The sequence below is a fragment of the Pseudophryne corroboree genome, chromosome 4, assembly GCF_028390025.1.
Source record: "Pseudophryne corroboree isolate aPseCor3 chromosome 4, aPseCor3.hap2, whole genome shotgun sequence".
NCBI classification, from domain to species: domain Eukaryota; kingdom Metazoa; phylum Chordata; class Amphibia; order Anura; family Myobatrachidae; genus Pseudophryne; species Pseudophryne corroboree.
The window spans coordinates 414,996,545-415,018,196 of NC_086447.1; the positions used below are offsets into that span (position 1 = coordinate 414,996,545).

General features: G+C 45.9%; 1 protein-coding gene across 2 annotated transcripts in view; it reads left to right on the top strand.

Moving 5' to 3' along the window:
- Nucleotides 1–21,652, top strand: part of KCNQ5 (potassium voltage-gated channel subfamily Q member 5) — a 1,045,273-nt gene that overhangs the window by 396,288 nt on the left and 627,333 nt on the right. The window lies entirely within an intron of this gene.

The following is a 21,652-nucleotide window of genomic DNA, read 5'->3' on the forward strand; positions in this document are numbered from 1 at the left end:
GTGTGTGTGTGTGTGCGTGCGTGCGTGCGTGCGTGCGTGCGTGCGTGTGTGTGTGTGTGTGTGTCTTGTGTGGTTCCATTTACAGATACTAATTTCTAAGTGTATTTTGTTTACTATAACTGTGATACTTTATTATTATTATTATTATTATTATTATTATTATTATCCTTTATTTATATGGCTCCACAAGGGTTCTGCAGCGCCCAATTACAGAGTACATAAATAATCAAACAGGAAAACAGCAACTTACAGTTGATGACAGTATAGGACAAGTACAGGGTAAATAAACATAGTTACATCAGCAGATGACACTGGAATAAGTATCAGGTGGCAGAAGACTGCTGGATTTGGTGCAGTTGAAGATCATTAAAGTAAGAAAGGATCAGCACATGAGGGAAGAGGGCCCTGCTCGTGAGAGCTTACATTCTAAAGGGGAGGGGTAGACAGACAGGGGTGACACAGATGGGGTACATAGAGAGTGTAGAACAGAGGGTTAGGATGAGATTTGGCTGGGTTTGGTGAAGAAGTGGGTCTTGAGAGCCCGTTCGAAGTTTTGTAGAGAGGTGGAGAGTCTGAGGGGAGAGGTAGGGAATTCCAGAGAAGTGGTGCAGCACGCGAAAAATCTTGGAGGTAGGAGTGGGAGGAGGTAATCCGTAGGCAGGAAAGTCGTCGTGCATTAGCAGAGCGAAGAGGACGGGTGGGAGTGTAAAGGGAGATAAGATCAGAGATGTAGATGGGAGAGGGCTTTGTAAGCGAGTGTGAGAAGCTTGAAATGGATTCTGAAAGGGAAGGGGAGCCAGTGAAGGTCTAGTAAGAGAGGAGAGGTAGACGTAGTGCGTTTGGTGAGGAAAATGAACGGGCAGCAGCATTGAGGATAGATTGGAGTGGAGAGAGGTGTTTGTCAGGAATGCCAGTCAGGAGGAGATTACAGTAATCCAGTCTGGAGATGACCAGTGAGTGGATAAGAGTCTTAGTAGCATCCTGGGTCAGAAAGGGTCTGATCCTGGAAATATTTTTTAGATGAAAACGGCAGGTTTGTGAGAGGTGCTGAATGTGTGGTTTGAAGGAGAGGGAGGAGTCAAGGATTACTCCAAGACAGCGCACTTGGGGGCTAGAGGAGATAGTAGTGCCATCAATAGATAATGAGATTGTAGGAGGTGAGGTTATGCGGGAGGGAGGAAAGATGATCAGCTCAGTCTTAGACATGTTAAGTTTAAGAAAGCGCTGGGACATCCAGGAAGAGGTAGCAGAGAGACAGTTGGAGATACGAGTGAGGAGAGCAGGGGAGAGGTCTGGAGAGGAAAGATAGATTTGGGTGTCATCAGCATAGAGATGATATTGGAAACCAAAAGAACTAATGAGCTTACCTAGTGAGGATGTATAGAGAGAGAAGAGGAGAGGACCAAGAACAGAACCTTGGGGTACACCTACAGTTAGTGGAAGTGAGGGGGAGGTGGAGTCATGAGAAGAGACAGAGAATGAACGGCCAGAGAGGTAGGAAGACAGCCAAGAGAGGGCAGTATCACGCAGACCAATGGAGTGAAGGATTTGCAGTAGGAGAGGATGGTCCACAGTGTCAAAAGCAGCAGAGAGATCAAGTAGAATAAGTAGAGAGTAGTGTCCCTTAGATTTAGCAGCATGGAGGTCATTGCATACTTTTGTAAGGGCAGTTTCAGTGGAGTGGAGAGGACGGAAGCCAGACTGGAATGGGTCAAGTAGTGAGTGTGAGGAAAGAAAGGAAGTAAGGCTGTTGTAGACAATACGCTCAAGGAGTTTGGAGGCAAAAGGGAGGAGAGAGATGGGTCGGTAGTTGGAGAGAGTGTTTGGATCAAGGGTAGGTTTTTTAAGAATAGGAGAGATAAGTGCATGCTTGAAGGCAGAGGGGACAGTGCCTGATGAGAGGGAGAGATTGAGAAGGTGGGAAAGATGGGAACAAGCAGAAGGAGAGAGGTAGCGGAGGAGGCGGGAGGGGATAGGGCAAAGTGGGGAGGTGGTGAGGGGACAGGAACGAATGAGGGCCATGACTTCCTCTCCAGTTGCATGGGAGAAAGAGATCAGAGTAGGTGGGAGGGATGGGGAGGGGTGGTAAGGGATGGGGGAAAGCTGGTTACTGATGGTCTGGTGTGATGTGATGTCCTTACGTATGGAGTCAATTTTGGATGTGAAGTAAGTGGCAAAGTCAAGAGCAGAGAGTGAGGAAGGGAGACGAGGTGGAGGTGGGCAGAGGAGTGAGTTGAGAGTGGCAAAGAGGCGCCAGGGGTTGGAAGACTGGGAGTAGATGAGGTTCTTGAAGTATGACTGTTTAGCAAGAGAAAGGGCAGCACTGAAGGATGAGAGCATAAGTTTGAAATGGAGGAAGTCTGCCTTAGAGCGTGATTTCCTCCAGTGTCGCTCAGCAGTACGTGAGCATTTTTGCAGATATCTGGTGCATTTGGTGTGCCAGGGTTAAGGTGCTAATTTGCGAGGGTGAATAGTGGTTGGTGGAGCAACAGAGTCAAGAGCAGAAGTAAGGGATGCATTGTATATGGAAGTGGCTTGTTCAGGGCATGAGAGAGAGAGAATAGGAGAGAGAAGTGAGTCAAACAGGGAGGAAAGGAATGTGGTGTCAATAGCCTCAATGTTATGCTTAGTGATGGTAGCCTTGGGAGGTAGAGATGGGGAAGTCGAGAGAGATAGGTTAAAGGAGAGCAGGTGGTGGTCAGAGAGGGGAAATGGGGAATTGGAAAAATCAGAAATATCACAGCGGTGAGTGAAGACCAGATCCAGTGAGCTCCCATTCACATGGGAGGGTGAGGAGGTCCACTGGGAGAGACCAAGTGAAGAGGTGAGGTTAAGGAGTTTAGAGGCAGGGGATTGTGTGGGGATGTCAATAGGGATGTTGAAATCGCCTAGGATAATGGACGGAATGTCAGAAGAGAGGAAGTGAGGAAGCCAGGAAGCAAAGTTGTCGATGAATTTGGAAGCAACGCCAGGGGGGCGGTAAATGACAGCTACTCTAAGATGGACTGGTTGGAAGAGGCGTATAGTATGGACCTCAAATGTAGAGAATGTAAGGGATGGTTCTGTTGGTATGAGTTGGTAGGAGTAACTAGAAGGTAAATGGACCCCAACACCACCCCCATGGTGACCCCCAGGTCGGGGGGGGGGGGGTTGTGAATGTGAGGCCCTCAGCAGAGAGAGCAGCAGGAGAAGTAGTGTCAGAGGGCGTAATCCAAGTTTCAGTAATGGCTAGTAGGTGTAGGGAGTTGGAAATGAAAAGGTCATGAGTGGGGACCAGTTTGTTACAAACAGATCTGGGCACATGATAGGGGGTATGAGTTTGTGGGAGAGATGTGAATGAGATTATCAGGGTTGCTGTAGCGATGAGGAGAGATTAACTTTGAGGGCAGGGATGATGAGAGAGTAGTGATGGTGCGGGTGCCTGAGCTAGGAGGGGAAACTGCAGGAGGTGGGCTGGGAGGGAGGTCAGTGTGATGTGGATGGGGGGGTGGGGAGGTGACAGGGAAGGGAGAGAGGGAGCAGGGCTGAGTTGTGGGGTAGCAGGACCATGGGGCAGATGTGAGTGAAAGTGGTGTAACAAGAAAGGAGGGGAAAGAATACAGAGAGATGGAGGGGAGACAGAGGAGGGGAGGGAGGAGGAGGTATAGAAGACTAGGGGGGAAGGATAAAGACACATGATTAGGTAGACACTGAGTAATGTGGGGAGTATAAGAAAGCCTTGACATAGTGTTTAGTAGGTAAATAGGTTGAGGGAAAGTGGAAGTAGGAGTGGAGGCTGTAAGGAATTCAGAGTTGAAGAATACTGAATATGTGAATATGCCACCAGTATTTAAAATAAATACCTGTCAGGAGAGGTCCAGCCGTCTCTCCCTCTTCATCTGGTGTATTGTCAGCAGGCTACTGCGCCTGTGATGGGTTACTGACTGAAGTGGATGTGCAATGGCTATTTGCGTATCTGCATAGTATTTCAGTCCAGTGTGAACTCTGCAAAGCGTGAAAGGCTTCACTGAAGCTGGAAAGGCCTTGCTTGGTTTGCAATGTCGCAATTAGGGACCAAACAGCTTATGCCATAGATTGGTATACGGATTTCTTCATAAATAGCGGTAAACTAAGCTTACCACTGCTTGCTAAATATAGGATTGTGGTCAATTCCCCTTTTAGCATCAGAAAACAATGCTAAAGAGGTTATGACTTTTTTTTTTTTTTTTTAAATGGGGCCCTAGGCGGACAATGGCGGTTTAGTTATATTTACTATTCCAACATCACATTCTATTTTGAAATTACATAAAGGGGAAGTCAGGTTCTGTCATTGATGCAATGTGCCATTCCAGATACATCGCTTCCAGCTGGCATTGCAGGTTTACCCCCAAACCCCATAGATGTTCAAGGGAAAGCTTGTATTGTCGTCTCTACCGTAATTGCTGAGTGTCAGTGTGTGTGCCTCAGTGTGAATGTCAGTGTGTGTGTGTGTGTGTGTGTGTGTGTGTGTGTGTGTCTCAGTGTGAGTGCCAGTGTGTGTGTGTGTGTGTGTGTGTGTGTGTGTGTGTGCCTCAGTGTGAGTGTTTGTGTGCCTCAGTGTGAATGTCAGTGTGTGTGTATGTGTCAGTGTGTGTGTGTGTGTGTGTGTGTGTGTGCCTCAGTCTGAGTGTCAGTGTGTGTGCCTCAGTGTGAATGTCAGTGTGTGTGTGTGTGTGCGCCTCAGTGTGAGTGTCAGTGTGTGTGTCTCAGTATGTCTCATTGTCAGTGTGTGTGTGTGTGTGTGTGTGTGTGTGTCTCAATGTTAGTGTCAGTGACGAGGCTAGCTTTAAAGACAGTACAGGCCAGCATTGGCTAAAGGCACTATAGAGGGGAGAGGAATGTGGCAGCACCTTTGGTGGCATAGGAGAGGGAGCGCTGAGAGTCCAGTGCAAGAGGAGCTGGAGGGTGGCTGCAGCATGTGCCAGGGTGAAAGTGGCGCACAGTTCGGAGGGTCTGGGGAAGCCTGAGCTAGTGGGACAGTCACTTCTGGGTTCTCGGAGACCTGGCGAGCAGGAGAGAGCATAGCTACTCATTAGATTGGCGGTGCATGCTACTTCACTGCGTACAGGTAGCTCCTATGCACACCCTCTCATTGCGAGCACCCTATAGGACCTCTGCAATGTTTATATAATTACACAGGTTTCTGAAGACCATACCCTGATGATGACCCATGAGACAGCTCTGTATTAAGAGGCTGTGATCCTGTGACCCTGGGTGAGGATAATAACCCTAACCCCGTGTGCTTGAGTCTGGACTGCATCAGTGCCATACAGTAGCGCCCCCTATGATACTCTGACGGCAGTAACTGCTCTCTGCTGCAGTAACCACCTCACTGCCAGAGCTTGCTGAGGTTCTGCACATACTGAACACATATATGCTGCATACATGGCAACAGCACACATAGATCAGGCAGACATTCCCACTGCACACATAAATGCTGCATACATGGTGATTGCACACATACATGCTGCATACATGCCCACTGCACACATACATGCTGCATACATGGTGACTGCACACATACATGAGGCATACTTCCCACTGCACACATACATAGTGACTGCACACACACATTCTGCATACATGCCCACTGCACACATAAATGCTGCATATGTCCCCATTGCACCCATACATACGGCAGAGATGCAGATAGGTGTAAATTTGCAGTCAATTTAACCAGGAGATTTCCTGGTGGGACGAGAATAATTTTGTAAAAAGTTTTATTTTAGTTTTTTTTTTTTTAAATTCATGCCCCCACAATCGGGAGCTAACCCTCAACGCGTGGCCACTAGAGTAAGCGTTAATAACTATCTGCGAATCTCTTGGAATATTGGTAGGATGCTGCTTCTACAAACTTGCTCCCTCCGATAGAAGGATTATTATTAGTAATAAAAAGTTGTAGCACAAACGCTCCAAGAGTAAAAATAGAATAGGCAAGGAGAAGAGACAGAAATAATAGGTGGTAATCAACTGTAAAGCACACTATTTAAAAAAGTAAATTTATTACAAACACATAATAAAAACAAGATGCCGTTAAGATGCCGGTATGCGGTCAGCATACCGCTCGTCTGGATCCTGCCTGTCACAATACCGCCACTGGGATCCCGAATGGGGCACCATACCACCACTGGAATACCGGCGAGGTAAGCGATTCTCCCACTGTGGGTGTCCACGACACCCATAGAGGGAGTATAGAACCTGAGTGCGAGACAGTGGGAGATGGAGGGAGCGAGACAGTGGGAGACAGAGGGAGCGTGAGAGAGGCAGTGGGAGATGGTAGGAACGAGAGAGAAAGTGGGAGAGAAAACAGAGGGAAAAAAGGCCTATTTTCTTGTATACTCACTAGTAGGCTGGGCCATTATGTAAATTGCGGGAATATTTGGCACATTTCATGATGACGATCTGCCAGTGTGTACAGAGGAAAAATTAATTGGCCAATGTCCTCAACAACAGATATATCTGCAGCTGGCAGTGGTGGTTGGCCAGTGTGTACCATCTGCAGATACGTCTGCAGATCGATTGATCTGCAGATATATCTGTCAGTGTGTACCCAGCTTGAGTGTACCTTCCTTGTCCACTAGGGGACAGCGGGAGCTATATCAACTCTACACAAAATGGTGACCACCTGTGTGTACTTCCCTAAAATGGCCACCACTTGATTAATATCAGGACAGTTGCCTCGTCTGCAGGTGGTCTAGAAGGGGGTGATGAAATTGGATGCAGAGAGCAATTTAGTGATGAGCGGGTTCGGTTCCTCGGAATCCGAACCCGCCCGAACTTCACCTTTTTTTACACGGGTCCGAGCGACTCGGATCCTCCCGCCTTGCTCGGTTAACCCGAGCGCGCCCGAACGTCATCATCCCGCTGTCGGATTCTCGCGAGGCTCGGATTCTATCGCGAGACTCGGATTCTATATAAGGAGCCGCGCGTCGCCGCCATTTTCACACGTGCATTGAGATTGATAGGGAGAGGACGTGGCTGGCGTCCTCTCCGTTTAGAATAGATAGAGAGTGAGACACTTGATTTACTGGAGCATTAGGAGGAGTACTCAGAGAGTGCAGAGTTTTGCTGATAGTTATACTAGTGACTGACCACCAGTGCAGTTTTATTTATTTTTATTATTTAATATAATCTGTTCTCTGCCTGAAAAAAAACGATACACAGTCACATACCATATCTGTGCTCAGCCTCAGTGTGCTGCATCATCTATGTATATCTGACTGTGCTGAGTGCTCACTGCTCACACAGCTTAATTGTGGGGGAGACTGGGGAGCAGTTATAGCAGGAGTACATATTTAACAGTGCACACTTTTGCTGCCAGAGTGCCACTGCCAGTGTGACTGACCAGTGACCACTGACCACCAGTATATTGTGATTGTCTGCCTGAAAAAGTTAAACACTCGTCGTGTGGTGTTTTTATTCTATAAACGCATTCTGCTGACAGTGTCCAGCAGGTCCGTCATTATATAATATATACCTGTCCTGCAGTAGTGATATATATATATTTTTTATATCATTATTATCCAGTCTATACTAGCAGCAGATGCAGTACGGTAGTCCACGGCTGTAGCTACCTCTGTGTCGGCAGTCGCTCGTCCATCCATAATTATATACCTACCTGTGGTGTTTTTTTTTTTTTTTCCTATCTTCTTCATACTAGTAGTTTACTTTAGGAGTCTGCAGTGCTGACAGTGTCCAGCAGGTCCGTCATTATATAATATATACCTGTCCTGCAGTAGTGATATATATATATATATTTTATATCATTATCATCCAGTCTATACTAGCAGCAGATGCAGTACGGTAGTCCACGGCTGTAGCTACCTCTGTGTCGGCAGTCGCTCGTCCATCCATAATTGTATACCTACCTGTGGTGTTTTTTTTTTTTTTCTATCTTCTTCATACTAGTAGTTTACTTTAGGAGTCTGCAGTGCTGACAGTGTCCAGCAGGTCCGTCATTATATAATATATACCTGTCCTGCAGTAGTGATATATATATATTTTTTATATCATTATCATCCAGTCTATACTAGCAGCAGATGCAGTACGGTAGTCCACGGCTGTAGCTACCTCTGTGTCGGCAGTCGCTCGTCCATCCATAATTGTATACCTACCTGTGGTGTTTTTTTTTTTTTCTATCTTCTTCATACTAGTAGTTTACTTTAGGAGTCTGCAGTGCTGACAGTGTCCAGCAGGTCCGTCATTATATAATATATACCTGTCCTGCAGTAGTGATATATATATATTTTTTATATCATTATCATCCAGTCTATACTAGCAGCAGACGCAGTACGGTAGTCCACGGCTGTAGCTACCTCTGTGTTGGCAGTCGCTCGTCATCCATAAGTATACTAGTATCCATCCATCTCCATTGTTTACCTGAGGTGCCTTTTAGTTGTGCCTATTAAAATATGGAGAACAAAAATGTTGAGGTTCCAAAAATAGGGAAAGATCAAGATCGACTTCCACCTCGTGCTGAAGCTGCTGCCACTAGTCATGGCCGAGACGATGAAATGCCATCAACGTCGTCTGCCAAGGCCGATGCCCAATGTCATAGTACAGAGCATGTAAAATCCAAAACACCAAATATCAGTAAAAAAAGGACTCCAAAATCTAAAATAAAATTGTCGGAGGAGAAGCGTAAACTTGCCAATATGCCATTTACCACACGGAGTGGCAAGGAACGGCTGAGGCCCTGGTCTATGTTCATGGCTAGTGGTTCAGCTTCACCTGAGGATGGAAGCACTCAGCCTCTCGCTAGAAAAATGAAAAGACTCAAGCTGGCAAAAGCACAGCAAAGAACTGTGCGTTCTTCGAAATCACAAATCCACAAGGAGAGTCCAATTGTGTCGTTTGCGATGCCTGACCTTCCCAACACTGGACGTGAAGAGCATGCGCCTTCCACCATTTGCACGCCCCCTGCAAGTGCTGGAAGGAGCACCCGCAGTCCAGTTCCTGATAGTCAGATTGAAGATGTCAGTGTTGAAGTACACCAGGATGAGGAGGATATGGATGTTGCTGGCGCTGGGGAGGAAATTGACCAGGAGGATTCTGATGGTGAGGTGGTTTGTTTAAGTCAGGCACCCGGGGAGACACCTGTTGTCCGTGGGAGGAATATGGCCATTGACATGCCTGGTGAAAATACCAAAAAAATCAGCTCTTCTGTGTGGAAGTATTTCAACAGAAATGCGGACAACATTTGTCAAGCCGTGTGTTGCCTTTGTCAAGCTGTAATAAGTAGGGGTAAGGACGTTAACCACCTCGGAACATCCTCCCTTATACGTCACCTGCAGCGCATTCATCATAAGTCAGTGACAAGTTCAAAAACTTTGGGCGACAGCGGAAGCAGTCCACTGACCAGTAAATCCCTTCCTCTTGTAACCAAGCTCACGCAAACCACCCCACCAACTCCCTCAGTGTCAATTTCCTCCTTCCCCAGGAATGCCAATAGTCCTGCAGGCCATGTCACTGGCAATTCTGACGAGTCCTCTCCTGCCTGGGATTCCTCCGATGCATCCTTGCGTGTAACACCTACTGCTGCTGGCGCTGCTGTTGTTGCTGCTGGGAGTCGATGGTCATCCCAGAGGGGAAGTCGTAAGACCACTTTTACTACTTCCACCAAGCAATTGACTGTCCAACAGTCCTTTGCGAGGAAGATGAAATATCACAGCAGTCATCCTGCTGCAAAGCGGATAACTGAGGCCTTGGCATCCTGGGCGGTGAGAAACGTGGTTCCGGTATCCATCATTATTGCAGAGCCAACTAGAGACTTGTTGGAGGTACTGTGTCCCCGGTACCAAATACCATCTAGGTTCCATTTCTCTAGGCAGGCGATACCGAAAATGTACACAGACCTCAGAAAAAGACTCACCAGTGTCCTAAAAAATGCAGTTGTACCCAATGTCCACTTAACCACGGACATGTGGACAAGTGGAGCAGGGCAGGCTCAGGACTATATGACTGTGACAGCCCACTGGGTAGATGTATGGACTCCCGCCGCAAGAACAGCAGCGGCGGCACCAGTAGCAGCATCTCGCAAACGCCAACTCTTTCCTAGGCAGGCTACGCTTTGTATCACCGCTTTCCAGAATACGCACACAGCTGAAAACCTCTTACGGCAACTGAGGAAGATCATCGCGGAATGGCTTACACCAATTGGACTCTCCTGTGGATTTGTGGCATCGGACAACGCCAGCAATATTGTGTGTGCATTAAATCTGGGCAAATTCCAGCACGTCCCATGTTTTGCACATACCTTGAATTTGGTGGTGCAGAATTATTTAAAAAACAACAGGGGCGTGCAAGAGATACTGTCGGTGGCCAGAAGAATTGCGGGACACTTTCGGCGTACAGGCACCACGTACAGAAGACTGGAGCACCACCAAAAACGCCTGAACCTGCCCTGCCATCATCTGAAGCAAGAAGTGGTAACGAGGTGGAATTCAACCCTCTATATGCTTCAGAGGTTGGAGGAGCAGCAAAAGGCCATTCAAGCCTATACAACTGAGCACGATATAGGAGGTGGAATGCACCTGTCTCAAGCGCAGTGGAGAATGATTGCAACGTTGTGCAAGGTTCTGCAACCTTTTGAACTTGCCACACGTGAAGTCAGTTCAGACACTGCCAGCCTGAGTCAGGTCATTCCCCTCATCAGGCTTTTGCAGAAGAAGCTGGAGACATTGAAGGAGGAGCTAACACAGAACGATTCCGCTAGGCATGTGGGACTTGTGGATGGAGCCCTTAATTCGATTAACAAGGATTCACGGGTGGTCAATCTGTTGAAATCAGAGCACTACATTTTGGCCACCGTGCTCGATCCTAGATTTAAAACCTACCTTGGATCTCTCTTTCCGGCAGACACAAGTCTGCTGGGGTTCAAAGAACTGCTGGTGAGAAAATTGTCAAGTCAAGCGGAACGCGACCTGTCAACATCTCCTCCTTCACATTCTCCCGCAACTGGGGGTGCGAGGAAAAGGCTCAGAATTCCGAGCCCACCCACTGGCGGTGATGCAGGGCAGTCTGGAGCGACTGCTGATGCTGACATCTGGTCCGGACTGAAGGACCTGACAACGATTACGGACATGTCGTCTACTGTCACTGCATATGATTCTCTCCCCATTGAAAGAATGGTGGAGGATTATATGAGTGACCGCATCCAAGTAGGCACGTCAGACAGTCCGTACTTATACTGGCAGGAAAAAGAGGCAATTTGGAGGCCCTTGCACAAACTGGCTTTATTCTACCTAAGTTGCCCTCCCACAAGTGTGTACTCCGAAAGAGTGTTTAGTGCCGCCGCTCACCTTGTCAGCAATCGGCGTACGAGGTTACATCCAGAAAATGTGGAGAAGATGATGGTTATTAAAATGAATTATAATCAATTCCTCCGTGGAGACATTCACCAGCAGCAATTGCCTCCACAAAGTACACAGGGAGCTGAGATGGTGGATTCCAGTGGGGACGAATTGATAATCTGTGAGGAGGGGGATGTACACGGTGATATATCGGAGGATGATGATGAGGTGGACATCTTGCCTCTGTAGAGCCAGTTTGTGCAAGGAGAGATTAATTGCTTCTTTTTTGGTGGGGGTCCAAACCAACCCGTCATTTCAGTCACAGTCGTGTGGCAGACCCTGTCACTTAAATGATGGGTTGGTTAAAGTGTGCATGTCCTGTTTATACAACATAAGGGTGGGTGGGAGGGCCCAAGGACAATTCCATCTTGCACCTCTTTTTTCTTTCATTTTTCTTTGCGTCATGTGCTGTTTGGGGAGTAGTTTTTGGAAGGGCCATCCTGCGTGACACTGCAGTGCCACTCCTAGATGGGCCAGGTGTTTGTGTCGGCCACTTGGGTCGCTTATCTTAGTCACACAGCTACCTCATTGCGCCTCTTTTTTTCTTTGCGTCATGTGCTGTTTGGGGGGTGTTTTTTGGAAGGGCCATCCTGCGTGACACTGCAGTGCCACTCCTAGATGGGCCAGGTGTTTGTGTCGGCCACTTGGGTCGCTTATCTTAGTCACACAGCTACCTCATTGCGCCTCTTTTTTTCTTTGCGTCATGTGCTGTTTGGGGGGTGTTTTTTGGAAGGGCCATCCTGCGTGACACTGCAGTGCCACTCCTAGATGGGCCAGGTGTTTGTGTCGGCCACTTGGGTCGCTTATCTTAGTCACACAGCTACCTCATTACGCCTCTTTTTTTCTTTGCGTCATGTGCTGTTTGGGGGGTGTTTTTTGGAAGGGCCATCCTGCGTGACACTGCAGTGCCACTCCTAGATGGGCCAGGTGTTTGTGTCGGCCACTTGGGTCGCTTATCTTAGTCACACAGCTACCTCATTGTGCCTCTTTTTTTCTTTGCGTCATGTGCTGTTTGGGGGGTGTTTTTTGGAAGGGCCATCCTGCGTGACACTGCAGTGCCACTCCTAGATGGGCCAGGTGTTTGTGTCGGCCACTAGGGTCGCTTATCTTAGTCACACAGCTACCTCATTGCGCATCTTTTTTTTCTTCTTTGCGTCATGTGCTGTTTGGGGAGTAGTTTTTTGAAGGGCCATCCTGCGTGACACTGCAGTGCCACTCCTAGATGGGCCAGGTGTTTGTGTCGGCCACCAGGGTCGCTTAGCTTAGTCACACAGCTACCTCATTGCGCCTCTTTTTTTCTTTGCGTCATGTGCTGTTTGGGGGTGTTTTTTGGAAGGGCCATCCTGCGTGACACTGCAGTGCCACTCCTAGATGGGCCAGGTGTTTGTGTCGGCCACTAGGGTCGCTTAGCTTACTCAAACAGCTACCTCATTGCGCCTCTTTTTTTTCTTCTTTGCGTCATGTGCTGTTTGGGGAGTAGTTTTTTGAAGGGCCATCCTGCGTGACACTGCAGTGCCACTCCTAGATGGGCCAGGTGTTTGTGTCGGCCACTTGGGTCGCTGAGCTTAGTCATCCAGCGACCTCGGTGCAAATTTTAGGACTAAAAATAATATTGTGAGGTGTGAGGTGTTCAGAATAGACTGAAAATGAGTGGAAATTATGGTTATTGAGGTTAATAATACTTTGGGATCAAAATGACCCCCAAATTCTATGATTTAAGCTGTTTTTTAGGGTTTTTTGAAAAAAACACCCGAATCCAAAACACACCCGAATCCGACAAAAAAAATTCGGTGAGGTTTTGCCAAAACGCGTTCGAACCCAAAACACGGCCGCGGAACCGAACCCAAAACCAAAACACAAAACCCGAAAAATTTCCGGTGCTCATCACTAGAGAGCATGCAGAGATGCAGAGTAGGACCTGGCATGAAACAGAAGACCAGAAGTTATGAAAAGGTTGTTTTGAATGCAAACAGCATTCCTGCAGTAGTTGAGAGGAAGAGCAGCTAGGAGGCTTACTGTGCCCTTGAAGACACACATGCTGGGCATGTGGCTGCTGGAAATCTACTGCTGAGGATCTGGATAGTAGGGCAGTACCTTGCTGTAGAGCGGGCTGTAGTAGAGCGTAGAATAGACTTTGGATGTGCAGCGTGCTGTGTGGAGCTGACACTGAACTCTTGGGAGAGCCGGCCAGTACTTACAGAGCTGGACAATTATGTATTGTTCAAGTCTATATTTCTATGCTATTTGCTGCTAGAATTTGTTTCCCTTCTGATAGTCAGAAAGTTGTCACAGTTCTTCATATATTTAAGATAAACACATTTACCATTGTAGCTTTGACAACAAATATTATGGTTAATTATAAAAGGTCAGTGGTGTTGGGGCAGGGGTTTTCTCTCTCTCGTGTGTGTGTGTGTGTGTGTGTGTGTGTGTGTGTGTGTGTGTGTGTGTGTGTGTGTGTGTGTGTGTAGGTCCACACTCCTGCCATGTCCATAAGCCTGCAGGGGTAGACACCCAAATAGGGGTCAAACAGCTCCGAACACAATCAAATGGAGGGTGCACTCACAGAACTTGAATGAAGATATAGGGGTATATGCAATTGCGGTCGAATTCCCGAAAATGTCGAAAAACGGGACATTTTCGCCAAAAAAAAAAATTCGACAATGCAATTCAGTACTTTCCGTCAAAAAAACTGACTTTCTATATTCGACTTTTTGAAATTCGACATTTGTCAAATTCGACATTTCTGCAATGGTACAAATGCGCCAATTCGCCAAAAGTATATTCAATTGAAGTTTGGAAATTCAACAACAGTGCTTTTAGACAGTAAATTCGTAATTTTCAATCCGCCACACTTTGGTGGCGGAATCTAATAAAAAAAATGTAAAACATGTTTTTTTGTGTGTTTTTTTTTATTGGTAATAGCATATCTATGTATATTAGAAGGGATTAGGTACTTGGTTTGTCTATTTTGGAGGCACAAGTATTATTTATATATTTTTAAAAATATTATTATTATTATTATTATTATTATTATTTTTATTTTTTTTAAATGGAATGTTAAAAATCCGAAAAAAAATTGCGTGGGGTCCCCCCTCCTAAGCATAACCAGCCTCGGGCTCTTCGAGCTGGTCCTGGTTCTAAAAATCCAGGGGGGGAAATGACAGGGGATCCCCCGTATTTTTAATACCAGCACCGGGCTCTGCGCCTGGTGCTGGTGCAAAAAATACGGGGGACAAAAAGCGTAGGGGTCACCCGTATTTTTAACACCAGCACCGGGCTCCACTAGCTGGACAGATAATGCCACAGCCGGGGGTCACTTTTATACAGCGCCCTGCGGCCGTGGCATTAAATATCCAACTAATCACCCCTGGCCAGGGTACCCCGGGGGAGTGGGGACCCCTTCAATCAAGGGGTCCCCCCCCAGCCACCCAAGGGCCAGGGGTGAAGCCCGAGGCTGTCCCCCCCATCCAAGGGCTGCGGATGGGGGGCTGATAGCCTTGAGAAAATTGAAAGAATATTGTTTTTTCCAGTAGTACTACAAGTCCCAGAAAGCCTCCCCCGCAAGCTGGTACTTGGAGAACCACAAGTACCAGCATGCGGGAGAAAAACAGGCCCGCTGGTACCTGTAGTTCTACTGGGAAAAAAATACCCAAATAAAAACAGGACACGCACACCGTGAGAGTAAAAGTTTATTTCACACATACTTACCTATGTTCACACGCCGACCTCTGTCCACTTGTCCAAGTAGAATCCACGTGTACCTGTGAATAAAATTATACTCACCTCAATCCAGTGTCCAGATTATAATCCACGTACTTGGCAAAAAAGAAAAAACGAACACCCGAACCAAACGGACTGAAAGGGGTCCCATGTTTACACATGGGACCCCTTTCCCCGAATGCAGAGACCCCCCGTGACTGCTGTCACAGAAAGGTCCCTTCAGCCAATCAGCGAGCGCAACGTCCTGGCACTCTGCTGATTGGCTATGCGTGTCTGAGCTGTCAGACAGCGCATCGCAAAGCCTCTCCATTATATTCAATGGTGGGAACTTTGCGGTCAGCGGTGAGGTCACCCGCGATCAGCGGCTGACCGCGGGTAACCCCACCGCTGACCGCAAAGTTCCCACCATTGAAACTAATAGAGGGAGCTGTGCGATGCGCTGTCTGACAGCAGACGCGCATACAGCCAATCAGGAGAGTGCCACGAAGTAGCGCTTCCTGATTGGCTGAAGGGACCTTTCTGTGACAGCAGTCACGTGGGGTCCCGGCATTCGTGGAAAGGGGTCCCATGTGTAAACATGGGACCCCTTTCAGTCCGTTTGGTCCGGGTGTTCGTTTTGTTGTTTTGCCAAGTACGAGGATTATAATCTGGACACTGGATTGAGGTGAGTATAATTTTATTCACAGGTACACCGTGGATTCTACTTGGACAAGTGGACCGAACGTCGTGTCAACATAGGTAAGTATGTGTGTGTGTCGACATGTATGTAATAAAGTTGTACTTTCAAGGTGTGCGTGTCCTGTTTTTAATTGGGTATTTTTTTTCCAGTAGAACTACAGGTACCAGCGGGCCCGTTTTTCTCCCGCATGCTGGTACTTGTGGTTCTCCAAGTACCAGCTTGCGGGGGAGGCTTGCTGGGACTTGTAGTACTACTGGAAAAAACAATATTCTTTCAATTTTGTCAAGGCTATCAGCCCCCCATCCGCAGCCCTTGGATGGGGGGGACAGCCTCGGGCTTCACCCCTGGCCCTTGGGTGGCTGGGGGGGGGGACCCTTTGATTGAAGGGGTACCCACTCCCCCAGGGTACCCCAGCCAGGGGTGACTAGTTGGATATTTAATGCCACGGCCGCAGGGCGCTGTATAAAAGTGACCCCCGGCTGTGGCATTATCTGTCCAGCTGGTGGAGCCCGATGCTGGTGTAAAAAATACGGGGGACCCCTACTCTTTTTGTCCCCCGTATTTTTGCACCAGCACCAGGCGCAGAGCCCGGTGCTGGTTTTAAAAATACGGGGGATCACCTGTCATTTCCCCCCCCCGGATTTTTAGAGCCAGGACCGGCTCAAAGAGCCCGAGGCTGGTTATGCTTTGGAGGGGGGACCCCACGCAATTTTTTTTCGGGTTTTTTTCCGTTTTTTTTTTAAATCGGATCAAAATCCGTCAAATCGGCCGTTTTTCGACAGCGGGACTGTCGAATCCGTTTTTTTTTTTATATGTTGAATTCCAGCACCCACTTGTCGGAATTCGACGGTCGAATTGTGTCAAATTAAAAAACGGGTGAAAAATTGCCGTGATTCGCCGGTAATTGCATATACCCCATAGAAGTTTATTCAAATACATAAATATGCCTGTATTTTAATAATCTTCTGTATCTTCATTCAAGTCTGATGAGTGCACAATACATTTGATTCTTAATATATATATACTGTATATATATATATATATATTTATATATATATATTTTCTGTATATATACATACATATATACTGTATATAGGTATATAGGTACATATATCTCACTGATATATAATATGTGTATTTAAAATATATATAGTATCTATGTCACACACACACTCATACATACATACATACATACATACATACATACATACATACATACATACAAATACCTCGGGGGTTAGAGGAGGAGAATGGTGGTCTTTGGACATTCTGTACAGACTGCGCTGCCAACCAATCTGAAGTTAGGATGGTTGTAGGTTGCCCTAGGACTATATTAAAGAGTTAGTTGAGGGGTGACTGGATGCCTCAGTAACAGTCAATAGCAGTGAATGATTGCTGGTGAGGCTAGCACATATTTTTTCTATTAAAGAAGTTTAAAAGCAATTCTGTTAGAGATTATAATGGGTCCTTCAGATCTTGCCTTGACTTCAGCAGTTCACCTTAACTTCCATTTCTTAATAATACTTCTGATAGTGGCAATTGTAAGTGCTTAGATTTCTATTTATAGCTTTTCTCTCCTTTGTAAGAGTCAATTATCTTTATTTCCAAGCCTTCGGTCAGATTATACCATGGTTGTTGAAAGTGGCACAACATCCTGATCGGTTAGAAGGGTCTGAGAATTTATTCACCTCTGGAATGGTGATCACTTGGTTCAATTTAATGAGTCAATACAATTTTGAAGCATGAAAAAAGTTTTAGTAAGTTAACTGTAACAGTGACAGAATATCTGCATGTGACACCTCAACTGCTTTATATTTTAAAATCTGTTAAATTGAGTAAATAATTATTTATTAAAATGTGCAAAAATATATAATGATTAAGTAGGAGCGGCACTGCCACTAGACAAAGCTAGGTGATCACCGTAGATGCCAGTGTACAGGGTGTGTAAAACTGTTGCCCTTTTAATACTCCCACATTGAGCACTGGTTGCTAAGATGAAGGGATAACCATTGGCAGCTTCTTACTGTGAAGCTTCAAGCAGCTGCATCTCAATGTGGATGTAGTTAATATCCCGGTGGTCAGGATCCCGGTGGTCAGAATACCGACGCCAGCTGCACCAGGCCATTCCCACTCGTGGGTGTCCACGACACCCATAGAGTGGAAAAAGAACCTATGGTGAGCGCAGTGAGCCACCAAGCTCGTAAGGGGCTTTCCGGCACTCGCCCCGCTGCCAGCATTGTGGTGGCCGGGATCCCGGCATCTGTATTCTGGCCGCCGGGATTCCTTACCCAACCCCTCTCAATGTTGTTATGTTCTGATGATACATTCATCAGAAGTAATGCTAGCATGTCATCCATGTTGTATATGAAGTAGCTGTGTGCAAACAATGAAAACTTTCTCCTCATCGCCAGTTGTCATGTTCTGATGATACCTTGTCATATAGCGATGGATCATCAAGCATGTTGTTTATGCATTTTATTTCTTGCTAGTAATACAGTACTTGTCTTATTACAGGCAGACACACAGCTATCACCTTATGTTGTTCTTCTTTCTAGTTCCTGATCACATGTCTATATGTGCTGTTGTATTCTTAAAGATACGCTACCTCAAATTACTACTACTATTCCTTAATGCTCATGTACTGTATATACTGTTTATAAGATATTACAAAAGTTATTAATTGCCTGGAAATGTTGCACTTGGCTATGATATCAGTGGTCAAAGTGGAAATTTAGAAGTAGGGGTATGGTAAATTTGGAAGTGGCAGCAGTGCTGGAAGTGTACCGGCATGAGTCAGACATACCGGCACTTCTAAACTGCACTGTCCCTGAAGTTTCCCCACAATCTGCAAGCATGTATTTGCTTGAAAAAGAGTTCACACAGACTAAGAAATGTCTCAAGGTTTTTAAAAGATAATTTATGAATGACTGTATCATACATTAAAAGTAACTAAAACTCCTCCCTACAAACCAGGGAGTTCTCGGGTGTTTCATCACTGGGGCAATGTTATGATGATCCTATCCTTAAATCGTTCTCGCAGCTCCATAGTGAATTTGGTTATCCATCCACTCATTTTTTTTCCGATAATTACAACTACGGCATGCTCTTGAGACACAGTTTAGTGATTCAACCCCTTGCATTCAGGATTGTCTTTTAAAATTGTTTATTTCACTCCTGACCTCTCATAGGACTCTTTTTTGTCTGAATTCTTTTATTTTGACTGCCCACCCCTCTGAGGGTTTACTGCTGCTTAGGCGCAACTGGGAACTGGATGTGGGACCTACTGTATGTACGATGAACTATGAAATACTGCACTGGCGTGCTCACTGGCGTGCCCGTGGATCTTCATTGCCTTTGTTACATTCCAGTTGCTTATTTTACATAGAACTTATCCTTCACCTGTGAGATTGCAGAATTCGGGGGCTGTGCCAGTGGTGCTTGCCCTAAATGTGGTGACCCTCACAATACATTCGGGCACCTGATATGGGAATGCTTTATAACATTGTTTTTGGAGCCAAGTATTAAAGGCACTGTCTAGTACCGCTATCTCCCTGTCTAGTCTTACGCCGAAAGTATGCTATGTAAGGGGTTCGAGAAAGGATGTTCCAGATAGATACAGCTGATAAATATGTGCACCCTTGCTAAAGTTTGTATAGAACGTTCCTGGATGGTGCCTGTGGGTACAGTAGTTGCTACCTGGGTCTCTTTGGCTAATGTCATAATCGCTCATGAAAAATACCTCTACACATCTCACAAATCTAAGTCTAAATATGAACATATTTGGGGCAGATGGCTACAATCCATATTTTATAAATATCCTGCTTTGTTCCCATGATTTCTTCTTTCCCATTATCATTGTATATATTCCCCCTCTGTGTTGGGACAAATCCCCATACTGTACTTGTCTGGCAGCTTAGGAAATGCCCCTCCTAATGTGGTTTAATATGTGTGCTGGGCTTGCCTTCCCCTTCTTCATTCTCCCATTTACCCCTCCTCCTATACCATGCTTGATTTTAGTCCATTATTTGTATGGTTCTCTAATGCCCGCCATACATTAGGAAAGGATGCAGTAAAATCGCTGGCAGTCGGGATACCGGCAGTCAGGATACCGACACCGGAATCCCAACTACTGACAATGCTGACAGCCAGAATCCCGGCTCACAGGGGCTATCCCCACTCATGGGTGTCCACAACACCCATAGAGTGGGAATAGCGTGGCGAGCGCAGTGAGCCTGCAAGGGGACTCTTTGTGCTCGCCTCACTGCTGGCATACTGACCGCCGGGATGCCATTGTCTGTATACTGACAGCCAGCATCTCGACCGTCAGTAAATCATACTGACCTGATCTGGATGACTCGCATCCGATGCGAGTCATATCACGATTTCCTACGAACTCCACAGCAGCTCCCTGGCAGTCCCAGACACACGAGTGACACACGATGTGCTTTCAACCCATCCTTGAACAATCAACCATGTGCCTCACAAAAGTCCTGGGAAATGCCACTCAAAATCGTATGATGCACTGTGTGTACATAAAACATGGTACAATGTGCATACGATTATGATGGATAATATGGGCTGCTCGTATGATCAGAGGATGCAAAATTTGACCCGTGGTACCGCGCATTGCATCGTAATCATACCCAATACATGCATGATGTGCACACGATGCATCGTATGAGGCATCAAAATCGTGTATTCGTACAAAATATCGACCTAGTTTATGGCCAGCATTTGCAAATATCTATATTTATATGACTTATTTTGATCATCTGATTCACATGATTTCATCTATTTTCATGTGATATATGCCTGCGCTATCATCTTACAATGTAACCGACTGTAATATCAGATGCGTTGTTGTACTTTACTCAGTTTACTTTATATTGGTTTTGGATTTGTTCTGTGAAAAAAATGAAAGGATTACACCAATAAAAAAAAGTAATTGCAAAAGATATAGAAATATTTAGGTAATGGTAATAAATTGCTCCAATGCTGAAAACCAGCTTCAAATTTATTAGATGATTACTTTGCCCCCTCAGGGATATCTGCTTGGGCTCCCCCTTTTCTGTTTGCAATTGCAGCCCCCATAGGTTTCTATCAGGGCTGTTATATTGTGAGGTTTACCAAGCATTCCAGAGCCTGACCCTGGTTATTCTTATTCTGAGATTGTATACTTCCATTTGTGAGAAAATGTTGGATTATAATATTCTTGTTTACTGTTAATAAGTACCAGATTTATTTAATCTGAATATAGCCTTTTCATCTCATCTCATTAGAGCTGTAAACTGTGATAGATATACGCCTATGATTTACTGAAGTTTATGTCGCCACTGTAACCGTCAGCACAGTCACACCGATTTTAAATCTAACATTTCTCAGGTTAAACTACAAGAGGCATAAGTGCAAGTGCCCATAAATATATCCCAGATCTATGAAAGCTACTGATATTATAAGGTTTTCTCCTGGGCAATGTGATAATAGCGATCAAACAAATGGCGCAGACATTGGCATCATTTGTAGTATTATCTCACTATGGTTGTTAGGATCAGGGGTATGTGCCTTCTATTCATGTATGAAGCAGGAGTGTGTGGGCAATGCCACCGTTCAGAGTGCAGTGCTCAGTGGGCAGCACCGTCCCTGCCCCTTAGTCCCTGCATCTGGTAAACTGAGTGACTGGAACGGTTCCCTGCAACAAAAATTGCTGCTGTCATTTGAGTGTGCTTTGGACGCTCCACAACTGCAGATTGCAGCTTGAAACAGCTTCCCGGAATACCTTACGGATGTTCTGAGCTATACAGAAAAGATTAAAGGGAAAGAACTATTTATTTATTTTTTGTGGGGGTTAGGGGCACTGAATCCTAATGTATATATATTATTTCAT